General features: G+C 38.4%; 4 non-coding genes across 4 annotated transcripts; all 4 read left to right on the top strand.

The window, feature by feature from the left end:
- The first annotated feature begins 1,298 nt into the window (after positions 1 to 1,298).
- trnaa-agc (transfer RNA alanine (anticodon AGC)) lies at positions 1,299 to 1,371 on the top strand. The gene has a single exon. It is a non-coding gene; the product is annotated as a tRNA-Ala (tRNA).
- Positions 1,372 to 1,710: 339 nt separating this feature from the next.
- trnaa-agc (transfer RNA alanine (anticodon AGC)) lies at positions 1,711 to 1,783 on the top strand. The gene has a single exon. It is a non-coding gene; the product is annotated as a tRNA-Ala (tRNA).
- Positions 1,784 to 1,912: 129 nt separating this feature from the next.
- trnaa-agc (transfer RNA alanine (anticodon AGC)) lies at positions 1,913 to 1,985 on the top strand. Its single transcript has one exon. It is a non-coding gene; the product is annotated as a tRNA-Ala (tRNA).
- A 137-nt stretch (positions 1,986 to 2,122) lies between these two features.
- On the top strand, positions 2,123 to 2,195 carry trnaa-agc (transfer RNA alanine (anticodon AGC)). Its single transcript has one exon. It is a non-coding gene; the product is annotated as a tRNA-Ala (tRNA).
- The last annotated feature ends 16,176 nt before the right edge of the window (positions 2,196 to 18,371 follow it).

Below are 18,371 nucleotides of genomic sequence, written 5' to 3'. Positions count from 1 at the left end.
TCTTATGGAGGCTATGGAGTTTTATTATACAGCTTACTAATCATGTACACACACAAGTAGAACATTCCTGGCAGTTAATTTATAAGGTGCAGAGTATAGTTGCCAAATCTAATCATCACCTTAAACCTGTAATGTGCACTTGTGATTGTGTAAAGACACAGTTTCTTTTTAACTACAGAAAAGAACACATTTTTTCCTTTGTAGACATATGATATGAAGTCCCAACTAAGAAGACATTCTATTGTAGGGGTTTACATATAAGATTTCCCCTAGAAGGACAAGCTAAAGACGTCTTTAATACTAGTTGTTTTCTGTGTAACTGTGATTTGGCCATATACATAACCATCTACACTAAAAAAAAAGGTTTGGATGTGTCACCAGTTTCTAGCCTCAGGTAACACTCTAGAGGCGTCTCTTTATCGGAAGACGGCAATGGCAGACACCTCCCTCATAGGCTAGAGTACGGTCTTAGACAGTTGTCCAGCTCACGGTCTCTGGAGTGGCCCTCATCTAGAGTGGCATATCAATCACCTAGAAATGTGGGCCGTATTCCTAGCACGGACATTATTTCTCACTCAGCTGAGAGTTTGCCGTGTATTAGTTGTGACAGACAATACAGCAGTGGTCTCATATATCGATTACCAGGGAGGGTTACGTTTGCGCCCCCTGTTTAGGCAGGGGCAACTAATTCTTCTCTGGGCAGAGGGAAAGTTTTTGTCAGTAAGTGCAATGTGCATTCCGGGCAACCAGTATGTGGGTGCAGACATCCTGCTGAGGCAGGGGCTGAGGCCCGGGGATTGGAGGGCTCCATCCATAAATGGGAGAGTACATATGATGGAGGTTCGGCCAAGCGGAAGTGGATGTCTTCGCCTCTGAGTAAACAACACACTGCCCGCTGTGGATTGCCCTCATTCCTCCCGCACCATTAGGGCTGGACACCAAGGTACACACGTTGTCAAGAGTCCCTGATCACTCTGCTCCCACAAGTTATAGCGAGAGTTCACCAAGATTGTCTATGTCTGCTGCTGGTAGCACCTTACTGGCCGGCTCAAAAAAACTTGGCAGAGTCAAAAACTGTCCCTGAGTTCCTTATTAGGAACAGCTGTACACATTCATACATTTATCTACACAGCCAATCTTACACCCTGTCTAGTAATAAGGAGGTCCTCGCTTTTGTGCAGTGGGATTAGCTTGGATGGTAGACTGCTTGCTAAGCATGTGAGATATAGTGGGATCAATGCCCCCATCATCCAATTTCTGCTCTGTTGTTAGTGTGAAAAATTTTAGTGTGAAAAGGAGGGGGATTAGCTCAGATGGTAGAGCGCTCGCTTAGCATGCGAGAGGTAGCGGGATCGATGCCCGCATCCTCCAAATGCTGCTCTGTTTTCAGTTTCAGAAACTATTCCCATGTACCTTTGTAGTGATGCCTGTAAAGGTTCATATATTAATCTACTCACCCAATCATTTTACACCCTGTCTGGTAATGTGGAGATCTAGCTTTTAATGAAGGGGGATTAGCTCAGATGGTAGAGCGCTCGCTTAGCATGTGAGAGGTAGCGGGATTGATGCCCGCATCCTCCAAATGCTGCTCTGTTTTCAGTTTCAGAAACTATCCCTTTGTAGGAATGCCTGTAAAGGTTCATATATTAATCAACTCATCCAATCATTTTACACCCTGTCTGGTAATGTGGAGATCTAGCTTTTAATGAAGGGGGATTAGCTCAGATGGTAGAGCGCTCGCTTAGCATGCGAGAGGTAGCGGGATCGATGCCCGCATCCTCCAAATGCTGCTCTGTTTTCAGTTTCAGAAACTATCCCTTTGTAGGAATGCCTGTAAAGGTTCATATATTAATCAACTCATCCAATCATTTTACACCCTGTCTGGTAATGTGGAGATTTAGCATTTAATGAAGGGGGATTAGCTCAGATGGTAGAGCGCTCGCTTAGCATGCGAGAGGTAGCGGGATTGATGCCCGCATCCTCCAAATGCTGCTCTGTTTTCAGTTTCAGAAACTATTCCCATGTACCTTTGTAGTGATGCCTGTAAAGGTTCATATATTAATCTACTCACCCAATCATTTTACACCCTGTCTGGTAATGTGGAGATCTAGCTTTTAATGAAGGGGGATTAGCTCAGATGGTAGAGCGCTCGCTTAGCATGTGAGAGGTAGCGGGATCGATGCCCGCATCCTCCAAATGCTGCTCTGTTTTCAGTTTCAGAAACTATCCCTTTGTAGGAATGCCTATAAAGGTTCATATATTAATCAACTCATCCAATCATTTTACACCCTGTCTGGTAATGCGGCGATCTCAGCTTTAAAGAAGGGGGATTAGCTCAGAAGGTAGAGCGCTTGCTTAGCATGCGAGAGGTAGCGGGATTGATGCCTGCATCCTCCAAATGCTGCTCTGTTTTCAGTTTCAGAAACTATCCCTCAGTACCTTTGTAGGGATGCCTGTAAAGGTTCATCCATTTATCTACTCAGGCATTCATCTTACACCCTGTCTGGTAATGCGGAGAGTTTATTGGTAAGGAAGGGGGATTATCTCAGATGGTAGAGTGCTCGCTTACCATGCGGGAGGTAGCGGGATCAATACCTGCATCCTCCAAATGCTGCTCTGTCCTGGTAGACGGGGTGGTCTATGCTGCATACATTCATTTGGTATTACAATTTGCACATGGATTCTTACCTAGGCTTGAGGGTCTTGTAGTGACCCTCAGGCTCAGATGTGTATACAGGTATACTTGTTCCCACAATGTGAAGCTCAGACATTGTTGAGTTCCCTTTGAAAGGAAATGTCTGTTATGCATGTAACCTTGTTCCCTGAGAAGGGAACGAGACATTGCCTAGCTTCGTCATACTGGGGTATGCCTGTAAATTGTGTCTTTGCTTCAGATAAAAATAAGCTTATGACGTGGTATACAGGTGCTCTTTTATATTCACTCGACGCACAAAATGCCACATCACCTCACAACGGCAGGCCTTTAAAATAGGCATGATTTTACAGAGACTTCAGATACCGGTCACGCGCAAAGGCTCTTCTCACAGCGTTAAGCTCATGCAATGTTTCGTTCCCTTCTCAGGGATCAGGGTTACATGCGTAACTCAGACGTTTTTATGATTACTGCAGACATTCTTAGGTACAAGCCTATAGCATACAGATGAGATTATGTACTGAAGAAAGGGTGAGACATAAACCACAGGTGCATGCTTGTGAAGATTGCACAGAAAGCTTGTCTTTCACTAAAATTTCATTAAATTGCATGTCTACATTATTCATCAATCTTGCTGGAATTTTGGTGAATTAAATGATCAGATACATCACTGTAATATTGAACTGTTCATGAGTCATGCTCATACTTATGAGAAGAGACTGAAAATCAAACAAAATGTCAGCCCAACATCCAAGATTTTAATTCAAAAACAACAACAATAACAAAAGAACATCCATTTAACTATCTTTGTACACGAAACTTGTGTTTATTATTAGTCTTAGATTATGTGGAGTGTTCGTCATAAAAGTCTCTGTGAATGAGCGGTTACTGTAGAATCGATAAAGTGTTAGAAATAACACATTAAGATAAACCTTTCGTTATCTGAACTTGAGTCAAGGTTCATAGCTGCTAACAGATCTTTGTGTGAAATGGTTTGTAGTGTTTTTGATAATCTATTAATCATACATACCCTACAAGATGAATAATGGAAAGCTCAGCCTGTTGAAATGATGCAGTTGTAAGGCGCCATGCACCCACAACCCTGCATGTTTAAATAAACAAAATATATAAATCAATAAAATATATACAGTGCCCTCAACTAATATTAACACCATTGGTAAATATGAGCAAAGAAGGCTGTGAAAATTCGTCTGTATTGTTTAACCTTTTGATCTTTTGATTAAAAAAAAAACACAACAACACAAAAATACATACATATATATATATATAAGTGTGCAACAATTATTGCCACCCTTTTGGTCAATGAGCTACCTCCTTTTGCCAAGATAACAGCTCTGAGTCTTCTCCTATAATGCTTGATGAGGTTGGAGAATACATGGCAAGGGATCTGAGATCATTCTTCCTTACAGAATCTCTCCAGATCCTTAAAATTTTGAGATCCAGGCTGGTGGACTCTCCTCTTCAGTTCATCCCAAAGGTTTTCTATGGGGTTCAAGTCAGGGGACTGGGATGGCCATGGCAGGACCTTGATTTTGTTGTCAGTAAACCATTTTTGTGTTGTGTTGACCATATTTAACCGTGGGCATGAGGTACCTTTCCATATGGCTACTTCTCTGTGTGCACCAAAAGCACCTCTGGTGTTTATTGTCAAAAAACTCTATTTTGGTTACATCTGACCATAGAACCTGATCCCATTTGAAGTTCCAGTAGTGTCTGGCAAACTGAAGATGCTTGAGTTTGTTTTTGGATGAAAGAAGAGGCTTTTTTCTTGAAACCCTTCCAAACAACCTGTAGTGATGTAGGTGACTTCAGATTATAGTTTGGGAGACTTTCTGACCCCAAGACACAACCAACTTCTGCAATTTTCTAGCTTTGAGATTTTCTCCATCCTTGGAGTTTTTTTGGCCACTCGAACCATCCTCTTCACAGTGCATTGAGACAATATAGACACATCCAATTCCAGGTTGATTCATAACATTTACAGTTGACTGGAACTTCTTAATTATTGCCCTGATGGTGGAAATAGGCATTTCCATTGCTTGTCCTATTTTCTTATAGCCACCTCCCTTTTAGTGAAGCTGAACAACCTTTTGCCACACATCACAGATATATTCCTTGGTCTTACCCATTGTTATGAATGACTAAGGGAATTTGGCCTATGTGTTACCTCATATGTATACCCCTGGTGCCAATAACTACTGCACACCTATATTTAAAAAGATTTTTTTTTTATTTTTATAAACCTGTGTTTTGTTTGCAATTGTGTGATATCCATGAGAGCAGGGGATTTTGTGAATTTTTTTAAACAAAATATCAGAAGGTTAAACAATAAACACAATTTTTCACAGCCTTCTTTGCTCATATTTACCAAGGGTGGCAATATTAGTGGAGGGCATTGCACATGTATTAATCCAGTTTATCTATTTATCTTTTTAGTTAATACAATTTTAGAAGGTAATTACAGATACTGGACTGCCATGGGGAGAGTCTTGAAAACACTTTAACAGATATAAATGCACTGTTCACAGTGTGATTTTCATACTATTAAGGAAATTCAAAGAAACTGGATAAATTGAAGATAGGTGCATTGAAATACCCACCACTGAGTAACTACAATAAACTTATTAGGAAGGATATGTAGTTACAAGAGTAAGTTATGTAAGTCTAGACCCACCAACAGGTCTTAAGAGTAAGGGACAGAAAGAAATATGTCCAGGGCAAGCAGACATCTTCAAGAAATAATCATGAAAACTGGTTGTGACTATAAAACCATTAATTTCCAGAAAGGCAAGGCAGAATTATTTCACTAACAAGCAGTAGCAGAAAGTTTTATACAGAGATAAGTCTGGATTTGAGATTTCTGGTTCACAAAGGCACCAGTATGTCAGAAGAGTTGGTGAGAAGTATAAGACTGCACATATGCAAGTTTATTGCGAAGCACAGTGACAGCTCTGTCATGGTCTGGGTGCATTTCAGCTAATGATGTAGAAGAGTTGAAGTCAGATGGGACAATTATGGTATTAATTTAATTAAATTCCATTTTGTTTATATATTATCTGAACAATAAACATGGTCACAAAGTAGTTTTACAGAAATTTGGATATAGATTTAGATCGGTAATGAGAAAGCAAGATGCAACAGTGGCAAGGAAAATTCCCTCAGAGAACATGAAGAAGAAATCTTGAGAGGAACCAGCCTCAAAAGGGAACCTATCCTCTTCTGGGTGACACCAGACAGTGGGATAATAAATCACAGCTGACGAAGAGTAACAGCACACAGTACTAAGTGTGTTGAAAAAAATTTTCACTAGGAATTCTGGTATGAGAACAGTCTTTATGATTACAGCAGCAGCTATTAGAAGGCACAAGTCTACAGTGTGCGGGTGGAATTATCAGGTATTATTGTAGGTGGTAATCATCAAGTTTGAGACTTTGGCATAACTGCTTTTGGGACTTGATTTTTGGAAGTGCGTTTGTAGGAAAAACTTTACTCAATTATGTATTCTTCATTACTCTAGGTATTAATAAAGAGTCTGCATGCATGGCAAATCATAACAGACCAAAATTTGTGGGTCAAGACCATTAAGTGCCTTAAAATAATGAGAAATTTTACTGGGAGAAAATGCAGTGTGGATAAGATAATGTAATAAATTTTTCTGGTTCTAATAAAGACTCTGGCTGCTGAATTCTGGACTAACTGGAGCTTGTTTGTGCACCTAGTGGAACATCCAGAAAGCAAGGTATTACAATAGTCCAACTTAGAGGTAACAAAAGTATGAACTAGCTTTTCTTCATCATGTAATGACATTCTATTTCAAAGATTAGCAATGTATCTGAAATGGAAAAAGGCGTTCATACTGGAGTCCAATTAATTCAGAAGCAGCATTTATTTCAGATTACTTATACAAGGAAAACAAGGCAATATCTACAGTTCTTAATGAGGTTTGGGAATAGTTACCATATTTTTATGGATTAAATTTGTGTCCTTTATTTATTAATTGATTCATCATGGCAAGGTGACAGTGAATCTAGATACTATCATAGAAACACTGGGTGAGAGGTTCCATTACACCCTGGATGGGACACCAGTGCATCATGGGACACACACACACGCACGCATGCACACGCACACACACACTCACTTAGGGGCAAGACTGGGCTTAAGTCTTAGGCACCACATTTTCTTCTTCGTTTTTAATTTTATATCGTCTGCAATTGAATGTCATTAGACAAGAGCAAAGAATAATTGACAATGTTTCAGATGAAACCAACATTGAGGCTGTTCTGGAAGATATATAGAACAACCTACCAGCTGATTTCCTTATAAAACTCTGTGAACTTTAGGGAATTGATGTAGTTTTAAGAGCAAAGGGCGTTCACATCAAATATTGATTTGATTTAGCAGTTGTTGTTTTTTTTCTATTTTTTTTTTTTTACTGTTTACTGCTCTATATACTGTAGCTCTCACTATGTATATTTAGAAACATTTAATTTTACTACTTTGAAAGCTTCTTTACTATAGGGAATTTTGTTGGCACAACACTGCAGCATTAAACATATTTTTAAGTGGGCTGGTTTTGCCTACTTTCACAGTCTCAAATAATTGTGCACCTAATAAATGTACTTTCGTTTTCAGATTCTTGTCAATTTCTAGCTGCAACTGACCGTCCTGGCACCTTAAGTTGAGGTGTAAGAGACCTGTGAATATTACTATATATATATATATATATATATATATATATATATATATATATATATATATATATATATATATATATATATATATATATATATATCACCTTTGAATAATGCATGTCCCTAAGACCTTGTCCTAAAATAATATCACTTATTTTTACAGGCTTCCTTATGGGCAGAAGCTGAAATAGCACATGGAAAAGTGTAAGAGTGCACAGTTTATGTTCATACCGTGTTGCAATACAGTCATCTGACACAGATTCATCATTGTGCATGAGATTCCAATGATATTCAGGAAACTGGGACTGACAAGATCTAAATCGGAATGAGTGACCTTCACTCTTGTCTCTTGGGAAATTTTAATAGCTGCACACAATTTTTTGCTCTGGTTGTCTATTTTCATATTACCTAAATGCAGGGCTGTGTGCAGCAGACAATGTTGTAGGCAGCTGCATAATTAAACTGTTGTTGACTTACAGTACAAGGATGGATTATTATCTGCTTTGGTCTTGACTTCAAGATACTAGTGAAATGCCAAAAAAATGAGATTATTTGAATTTATTGTCTTACTTACTATTACTATTATTGTTAAATAGGGTTTTTATCCACATAATCGGAGGCACAAATGGATAACATCCTAAGCCAGTCTTCATTCTAATAGATAATTAACCCCTTTGTGAACCCAGAAGTCTGTCTGTAGCAGGAAGAATGATTAAATAAAAAGGGTTTGTGTAATGAGGGGATTACATTCACATGACAGGCACTAAGGTCCAGAAACGAGAGAGAGAGAGAGAGAGAGAGAGAGAGAGAGAGAGAGAGAGCTATATGTTTCCTAATAAACTCAAACTAAATTTCACAGGTTTAGACAACAGTTATAAGAATATTAGGCTAGAGCCATAGCCAGAGGAAGCAGATAAAATGGCATCTTTGTGTTACTGATTAATTATTTCTTCAATTAATGTGTGTAGGTGTTCTATGTGATTCACGATTTTAGAGTCTAATGGATAATGGACAGTATATACACAAGGAGAGTTGAACATCCTCCCACATCCTTATTTTCATATCACAACCCTTACATTAGCCATTAGAACTGAAAAGAAACCGAGGAAATTGGAAAGCATTTGTATAAAGAAAACAGAGAGAGAACAAAGAAAGAGAAATATCTAGACAGGAGTCAATGTTCAATACTGTTCCATGGAAAAAGTGATGCAGTCAGTGGAGTAAGATGTGCCAATTTGTGTCTCTGTTGATGGACAGAGCCTGTGGTATTTTTTACTCATTGGCTTAATGTGCTCTCTTCTTTTGAGCCTGGAATATCAAGGCCACTCCATTGGTAAGGTTCAGAGCTGGTTATAGTGCATATATTCTGACTGATTTATTGTGTCAACAGGAAATAACACAGTCTGTTTATACCCAGGAAAGAAAACCCCACTGGACTTAATTTACTTTAATAAACTTCAGCTTGACTAATTTTCACACACAATATTACACATTCATAAACTGTATCTAAACCAACATCTACAGTGGTGCTTGAAAGTTAGAATTTATATATATATAAATATAGAAATATATAGAATTCTATATACCTGCATAAATACAACCTAAAACATCATCAGATTTTCACACAAGTTGACGAGTAGACAACGAGAACCTAATTAAACAAATAAGACAAAAGTATTATATTTGGTCATTTACTTGATCAAATATTACATATCTATGAGTGGCAAAAGTATGTGAACCTCTATTATTAGCAGTTTAATTTGAAGGTGAAATTAGAGTTAGGTATTTTCAATCAATGGGATGACAATCCCATTCAATCAGTGTGAGTGAGCACCCTGTTTTATTTAAAGAACAGGGATTTAGCAGAGTCTGATCTTCACAACACATGCTTGTGGATGTGTATCATGGCATTAACAATGGAGATTTTTGAGGACCTCAGAAAAAGAGTTATTGATGCTCATCAGGCTGGAAAATGTTAGAAAACCATCTCTAAAGAGTTTGGACTCCACGAATCCACAGTCAGACAGATTGTGTACAAATGGAAGAAATTCAAGACCACTATTACCCTCCCCAGGAATGGTTGATCAACAAAGATCACTTCAAGAGTACAAGGGGGTCACACCAAAGGGGGTCACACCAGATACTGAAAGCAAAGGTTCACATACTTTTGCCACTCACAGATATGTAATATTGGATCATGTTCCTCAATAAATGATTGACCAAGTATAATATTTTTGTCTCATTTACATCAACTTTTAGGACTTGAGTGAAAATCTGATGATGTTTTAGGTCATGTTTATGCAGAAATATAGAAAATTATTTCAAAGATATAGAAAATACACAAACTTTTAAGGAACTTTAAATCCTTACACATTATAATTCTAGTTAATTAAATGCAAAATGTTAACTAATTTGTTATAAATCAACATGTCTAATTGATCGTGTTGCCCATAAAGCAAAAGGCAGGAAAAGAGGACCATTTTAAATTTTAAAGTGAGGGAAGAAAAATCCACCAATCAAATCCACCTCAAAACTTGACACCTTCTTACCCTGAGAGGGCACAGTGAGGGATTTTACACAGCTTACATTAATGCAATGTCAATGCATAATACATACTAAAAGCCTCCATCCATATTTATGGCTCAGTTTCTGTTTCGTACAGAGGTTGAGTTGTTGACAGTGAAATGTAATTTTCTGTAGGATTATGCTATTTCTTCCCTGAAATTTTAGGATTAATGGGTGTGAAGAATGAAGAATGAATATACCTACACAGAGTATCTGCTGTTTCATAAGCACATGTGGGTGTACGGTGAGTTCTGAGAGATTAAGAAAGTGGCAACAGATATTTACTGTGTGTCTAAATTCATTTTAATTTATCAGAAATATATAGGAATTTGCCTTGGTGCTGCTCCCCAGTGAACACATTCAAATTCAAAAAGCGCAAAAGTTTGCACCCCCTTGATTCCTGTGGGAAAAGAAATGGTACTAATTAATAAACTAATTATGTTAAGTATATTAATTGGTGCGTTTATTTTAAAAACCTGCATATTACAGCAAGCGTAATTTAAAGTGTAAAAATTAAGTGGAAATGATATCAGCAGTTATCTTCATCAGTAAACTCATTGATGATTTTGTTGTTTTCATTTGAATGCTTGACTTACAAAAGTATGAGTTGACTGTTTTAAGGAATAACAAGTTGAAACCATTTTCGTTAAGAAGTCAACTGTCAAGTTGGTCAAGAAAACAGCTTTTATAAGACCTAAAATGCAAAATAAAGAGCACTGGTATAAAAAGATGTCAAAGAGTAAAAAAAAGTTAATATGATAAATTGTTAAAATTTCAAAAATGGACTGAGCACTGAAACTGAACACTAAAAGTATACTGCCAAATTTCTGGTTCTTGCACTACACTCACAAAAGTGGTATTTCATAGTTGATGTCTACAAGAGCTCTTAAAGTTGAATAGCAATGATGTGAATACAAAAGACTCTTAAAGATAAATAGCAATGACTTACATCTGATATGATCACTGTAAGACCACTTGCAAAGCCCTTTCAAGCCATCTAAATGAACTGTATTTCCTGTGTATTATCCATCCATCCATTTTCCATACCACTTATTCTACACAGGATCGCAGGGGACCCTGGATTCCAGAGAACTCAGGACACAAGGTGAGGGAAAATACACTGGCGAATTGGAGGGAAAATCTGCCAGAGATACACACAAATTTAAAACAAAAACATTTTTTTCAATATATATCAGGGTTTTTTTTGTCACATGCAGAAATATCACATGCAGAAATATAATTTTCTTGTTTCACTATTAGCATCTTTAATCTTAATATGCAGCTTTTGACCAATTTGTCAAACAGTAATAACACATCAATGTCTTGTGGGTTTCTTCATGTAATAGCATGCTCGCTTCACACCACCGGGTTTGGGGTTCTTCCCGTGCTGTGGGGGAGACATGCATGGTATGCTGATTGGCATGTAAAAAGTGTCCGTAGTGTATGAATGGGTATGTGAATGTGTATGTGATTGAGCCCTGTGATGGATTTGTACCCCGCCTTTTGCCCTGTGCTCCCTGGGTTAGGCTCCAGGTTCCCCGCAACCCTATAGGATAAGTGGTATAGAAAATGGATGCATGGATGTAACTGACAATGTGAGCATCTTGATTCTAACTACAACTGCCTTCACCAAGGACAGCACCTGAAGATTTCTAGTATACCAATTATGTGATTTTTCATTTACTGTACATTTATTCATTCAGCAGACACTTTTATTTAAAGCAAATTACAACTGAGCTAGGAAATTGAGTCTGAAATTTCTTGCTTAGTGAACAGTGGCATATGTAGGATCTTCCAATCATTCACTCAGAAACCTATCCCCTTTAATTATCTCATTCAAGAAAACACTAAAGCCAAAATGCCTCAAAATAAGCAGTGATCAACAATGGCTGCACTATAGACCCTTGAGGGCATCATTATCACAGTTTCCCGGTGAACACCCCCACCCCCTCCACCCTGTCATTGGTATGTTACCTGATTGTTTTCATCTGTTCTGTGTTACTCCCTGATTTTTTATTTTTTTTGGTCTTGCTGTTTTTTTTTCTATTGTTGTGAAGTGTTTTCTTCTATAAAGATCATAGAGAATTTCTGCTCTTGCATCCTGCCTCTCACTGCACATTGCAAAAATATGCATTCATTGTCATAAATTACTAAGCATAAATATCAATATTGGATGTAGAATGGTCCTCTCAAAATGGGGTCTACGGTGTTCTCTTGTGTAAATATGCATTTACAGAAGGAAAGACAAGGAGGATGCTTTGAAAGATAGAGAGTGGGCATGGTATCTATCTTGGAGGTGAATGTTGATGGAGATGTCTATTTATTTACCAAACAGCATCAGCAGAATAGAAGAGTTTCAAGGCCATCTTATTTCCCAAAAGTTCTCCTTTTCTCTAGCAAAATCTCAAAGAGCTATAAAGGCTCAGGCTCTGTGGACACACTCAAAATAATGACAGCTGCAAAGACAGAAGAATATCAGAGCATAAAAGCTGAGAGCACTGGCAAGATGTGTTCAAGAATTCACTAGAGAGGGTTTCAGGGTTTTATGTTATTGCTACTGGTATTGGTAATACCAGGCGACTAAGCATGCTTACTGTGTTAATATAATATTTATTTGAACAATTTCAGCTAACAAACAGAAAAACTCTATGAAGGGGAGAAATAGTCTTGAAGGACTTTAGTGCCATTAATGTAAACACTATGCACCATAATATGTATGCATGTAATTGGATATTTACATCATACATAGAGGAGTCCACTTATCATTCTATAGAAAATCACTGATTTTCACTAGATTTATTTTCTCATCTGGGCTCGTTTCTCATTCATCTTGATCCGGTAGCCATGGAAACTCTAGCAAATGCCGTTGTGAGGTTTTAACTTTCATTGTGCATGCTCAAACCGGTGGACGTTTACCCATTACTAATCACTCATGGCTGCAGAGAAAGACTGAATGCACTCAAACGCAATACAACATGTCCAAATGGACACATGAGAAAATAACACCAGAGACATGAGATCTTAAATATACAATGCAGCGATTGCTACGGTACTACAACTAATGACAGCATAGATGTGTGTGAATAAGCTGCTGACAGCTTGCTTTTGTTGATCTCTGTGCAGTTGAAAGCATGGATGACTATTACTTTACAAGTCTCTGACATTCAGAAGGAAAACATAAAAGGCTACATTTCCATAATAATAGTTTCTTGGGTAAATCATGAATAGAGTAAACTATGTGCATGTGCAATACACATTTTTGTTATATGAGAAGGCAAAAGATGTTGCATGATTATGTAATTGCTGTCAAATCATAAAGTTATTCTTTGTCAGTGTGTGTGATGTTTGGTAGGGTGTACAAGCAGCAGGGTCTCATTTCCAATGCCTGCTCTGCTTCAAACCTCCCTCAGTCAGCACGCTGCCAAATGTGTAAAGTTTTTTATACCACCTCTGGAGAAACGCACACTATGTTGTATTTACATCAGAGAAAAAGTGGAATTTACACACACCATGCACCAGAGGTATAGCATATACGTATGCTATATACACAATATGGCCAAATGTTTGACCTGACCATCACACCCTTATGTGTCTTTAAATCCCTTTGCTGTTATAATAACCTCCACTCTTCTGGGAAGGCTTTCCACTAGAGTTTGGAGCATGGCTGTGGGGATTTGTGTTCATTCAGCCACAAGAGTATTAGTGAGGTCAGGCACTGATGTTAGGTGAGAAGGTCTGGGGCACAGTCAGTGCCCCAAAGGTTTTCAATGGAGTTGAGTTCAGGACTCTGTGCAGGCCACTCGAGTTCTTCCACTCCAACCTTGGCAAACCATGTCCTCATGGAGCTCAATTTGTGCACAGGGGCATTGTCATGCTGGAACAAGTTTGGGCCCTGTAGTTCGACTAAAGGAAATTGTAATTCTAAGCATCCAAAGACATTCTATACAACTGTTTGCTTCCAACTTTGTAGTAAGAGTTTGGGGAAGAAGCACATATGAGTGTGATGGTCAAGTGTTCACATACTTTTGGCTATATGGTGTATTTTTTTTCCCAGGCAGCTTGGATATACTTTTCTAGATCTAACAATGAGTGCTTCTTATTTATCTATTATAACATTCACAGGTCTGTCAGAATAAAAAATTGTTCTGGCGTTTGGAAATACAAAGGACAATTTGATTGATCAAGTCTGCATGATGCTCATTGAAGAGTTAATTGGCTTATTCTGGAGGTATCTATCTATATTAAAGAAGACATGAGAATAGTCTCTATTGCATATTAAGGGAAAATGTGATCTTAGTGATTCTGACTGTGGCGTGGTTGTTGCTACTGGACGGTCTGGTTTGAGTATTTTAGAAATTGCTGGAACACCCCACAAGACCTACCATTTTGGAGATGCTCTGACCTAGTCGTCTAGCCATAACAATTTGGCACACAGAGAGGTTGGCATTACATTGGTATGTGAGTCACTGTCGGGAAAAGCCTTCCATAAGGAAACCTCCATCTGTTAAATTGAAATCAATGTGCTTAGGCCTTTTAAAGATTACCTACATCTGCTGTTTTCCTCTGTTTTCTAAAACTGAAGTATGAATACACTAGCTAATTATAGAATTCCTAAAAAAAAAAAAAAAAAATCTGTGACCACAACAAGCTTCAGATAGGTACCAGCTAAATAAATTGTTTCATTTCAGAAAGTGAAAATATAGGCTAGTAATTTATTTTGTGAAGTGTTTTGGTCCTACATGACCCTATCTTTCACTTTGTTCTGAACATTCAATCAATATGTAGTTTGTCTGTGAGAGACTTTCAAACGTGGGCCTCAGTATAACCCACATAAATTGTTTCGGCTCCCACCACTAAAGTTCTAGACCTCCGGTTTATAGTCTGTGCAATCATCCACGAGAAAGGATTTTTGGTGCTACTGAGCAGTGGATATTGGCACTGAAAAAGTCACTGAGATAAAGATTTGAGTTTATTTCAAGGCACTGATTTTTTTTTGGTTTCATTCATTATTTCATTCATAGCAACCTCTTTATCTTGGTCAGTGTTGCAGCCACTTAGTGGGAAGACATATGAACTTCCATATGAATAATTACATAATTCACATTTACATGTAGTTTTTAGTCACTCCATATGTTTGACATGTTGACATTTCACAAGATTTTAATTTTTCTGTATGTCACATGATAGTTTTATTTTCACATGTTAATTTTTTACCATGTACACTCTCAGAAAGGATCCTACATACTTTAGTGTTATTACTTTTTCAACACAGGGGGCACAGTGGCCATGGCCCTGTGTGTGCGGAGTTTGCATGTTCTTCCCGTGCTTCGGGTGTTTCCTCTGGGTACTTCAGTTTCCTCCCCCAGTCCAAATACATGCATTATAGGCTGATTGGCACATCCAAAAGTGTCCATAGTGTGTAAATGTGTGTGACTGTGACCTGCAATGGATTGGCACCCCGTCCAGGGTGTCCCTTACCTTGTGCCCCATACCCCCTGGGATAGGCTCCAGATTCCCTATGACCCAGTAAGGATAAGCAGTACAGAAAATGGATGGATGGATGGATGGACTATTTCAACACATGTTTTGTTAAATTATCCAATAAATGTGCTAAAAAATGAAAAAGAAAAAAATTCACACAAGTGACCAACACAATGTGTTAAATTATTGTCCAATCACTTTGCGGACTGTGCTGCCAACATCATCATCCACCTCTGAACTCACCTCAAAGTGAATGGCTGTTGCTTTGAGCTTTTGACTGGGACAGCACAGTTGGAGTCCTGAGGCGAGGAAACCAAGTGACCAACAATAAGTTAGTGTTCATCACTGTTTAGCGTTAATGCTGCTGAAAATGCCTGGCTGAGTTTGTGATATTTAGGCAGGGAGTTCCCAAAAATGTATTCACTGGAAAACAGTACCTCAGCAAGTGTTAATTAACTTTACCTATCGCAGCAGCTTCCTCAGAGTTGGCGTTACACTACTAGTATCATCTTCTACAGAGGGATGATAGAGAGTGCCCTGACCAGCTGTCTCACTGTGTGGTACGGGAACTGCACAGCCTCTGCCAGCAAGACCCTACAGCGGATGATGAGAACAGCGAAAAAGATCATTGGGATCTCTCTACCCTCCATCGACACTTCATTCAACAACTGCTGCATCTGCAAAGCCATCAGTATAGCAGATGACCCCCTTACCCTTTTCATCTGGCAGAAGGTACAGGAGCATCCGTGCCACCACCAGCAGACTCCGCAACAGTTTCTTCCTTGAGGCAGTCAGATTACTCAACACCTTGCTACCTCGCAACGCTCACCTGGGCTTAGTCAAACATCTAACCCAGTAAGACTCATACCACTGCACACACACTAACCCAGAATGACTCAGTACTACTGGACACTGCACTTTACATACAGTAGCCACATCAGTCACTTTATACTATGGAACTTGTTTTTGATGCCAGTATTGCTGTTATACGTATGCTGCTATATTACAAAATAACTACAGTCCATGTTTACAATTGAACTCCATGTTCTGTGTATCTATTGTCCGATGTGTTTATTGTCTTGTGTATTAACTGTCCTGTGTGCTTATTGTCAACAAGGATAACTGATTTAGGTGACTCAACAGGTATAATAATTGTCTACTATTGTGTAAGGAATAGTACCAGTTCACTTAATTCATGACCATGGTAATGTTAGCTAGCTCTTCAGGCAGTAAAAGTGGCTTACAATTTGCAGCTACATACGTAGGTTTGCTACTTAGGTACCATATAAGAGCAAAAGTAGCCATTTTCATTTTACTGAATTAAAAGCTAAAGTTGATGACAAACATTTATACACAATACACAGTCTATCTTTTCATCCTTTAAGTGTTTCCCTGCTGATATGCTTACGTGTGTGTGACGAGAAAGACATGCCTTAGTGCATCTGGGAGACAGAATGCCATACTATATATTGGCCATTTTTGAGGTTTGATGGTCTTTTCTACCCTCATTACATGTGTCCTTCTCATGAAATCGATCCAGAGGCTCACAATGATGTCTTGGGTGACCAGACAAAAAACCTTTATCCACATTCAATCTCAGGTCTTTGTCATCCTGTCTCTCTCATGTGGTATGAAGGCCACTTGTCATGTAAAGAAGCCTCCAACAGATGCAATTGCAGTAAACCAGTGATTACTGAAGAAAAGGGCAGTAAAATCCAAAAAAACACAGAACACGACTCAGGAACAGGCAGAGGTCAAGCAAACAGCAAACAAAATATCAGAGGTGAGACAACAAGCGAAATAGGCACCAAATCTAAACACAGGGTAATCAGGCAGAGATTGAAGGCTTGGTATCATCACAAACACTAAGGAATGGTGCATATACTTGACGGTGAGTTATTGTTTTGAATGTCCTTAACTTCTGTTAGTGAGTTAATGAGATGATTGAGTCCAAGTGTGCATGATCAGAAGGATGGTGTGTGTGTGTGTGTGTGTGTGTGTGTGTGTGTGTGTGTGTGTGTGTGTGTGTGTGTGTGTGTGTGTGTGTGTGTGTGTGTGTGTGTGTGTGTGTGTGTGTGTGTGTGTGTGTGTGTGTGTGTGTGTACTGGGACATGGAGTCCGTGATGGCCATGTTTGTAGGCCACGGTGCAGGTGGGAAGTGGAGTCCACTGACTGGATTGAGCTGACACCACTGCTCTCTAGATTTTATTATAAAATCTATTTTCGAAGGTTTTTGTCATTCAGGTGATTTTCAATGTCTCCAAGAAGTCTAGACTTACCATGATGTGAACTACATGTTAGAGTTGCGACTTTAGTCCAAAACTAAATTATGTCATTATTTACACTGAGAAAGTTAATCATATTCAGAGTTGGTTTATGCAGCTACTTAAGTTGATTTTCTGGGTGCCCCATTCAGATTATCCAAATTACCTATGTGTAGTTCACATATCTTATGTAGCCCGATTTTTCTTGAGCACTTGCAGTAAGCCCCCTAAAAAATCTGGACTGAAGAAGCAATACAGATTTTTTAAAAATTATATTAGATATATTAAATCAAATATACTACAATGTAACATAAAATATCAGCCTAATATACTGGCAGTATATTGCTGCATGAATAGTATGAGTAATGATCACAGTAATTACTGCAAATTTAGTATAAATTAACAACATGGCTTCCATCCTTATTATTCATCACAGATATAAAATAGCACCTGATCCAGCACATCCAGCATATCCTATTATGTGTATGGGATGTAAGCTATTTGATCACACATTCAATTAACTATTTGAGTTGTAAAATGAAAATTACATTGGGTAATATGATTCACTCTTCTGTACAGAAAACATGCCCAAAGTTTGAAGGATAAGTCGACCAAACAGCTCACTTTAAGTTCATTCATAACCTTATCCAGAACAAAAACCTGTCCTTGAGATAAGCAATGTCTCTGGTTAAC

This window comes from Ictalurus punctatus, chromosome 14, assembly GCF_001660625.3.
Source record: "Ictalurus punctatus breed USDA103 chromosome 14, Coco_2.0, whole genome shotgun sequence".
NCBI lineage: Eukaryota > Metazoa > Chordata > Actinopteri > Siluriformes > Ictaluridae > Ictalurus > Ictalurus punctatus.
This window is presented reverse-complemented; position numbering and strand designations above follow the sequence as displayed.